This window comes from Haplochromis burtoni, unplaced genomic scaffold, assembly GCF_018398535.1.
Source record: "Haplochromis burtoni strain Fernald_Lab_line unplaced genomic scaffold, NCSU_Asbu1 Contig_2191, whole genome shotgun sequence".
NCBI classification, from domain to species: domain Eukaryota; kingdom Metazoa; phylum Chordata; class Actinopteri; order Cichliformes; family Cichlidae; genus Haplochromis; species Haplochromis burtoni.
Window position 1 is genome coordinate 5,992 of NW_024584552.1, and position 313 is coordinate 6,304.

Genomic DNA, 313 nt, shown 5'->3' on the forward strand with positions numbered 1-313 from the left:
TCTCCCGGTCCCTTGGTTTCTCTAGTTTCACGCGTGTTTTCCTTCTACCCTCCCGGGACATATTCAGTTAAAATAAAGTTTATTTTCTCGTACTCCTGTGTGTGTTGGCTCTGCTTCTGGGTCCAGCTTGTGCACTGAACCTCGGTTCATGACAGTACATTTATTCTTAGGGGATATACTGTATTTAAAAATTATCTAAACAAAATGTGAAATAATTCCTTAAAGACTAGGAAAAAGAGGGAAAAAAGCGCACAGATGGTTAAAAAATCACTTTGTTCTCATTGATGTTTTCAATGAAATATAAGCGTGACAG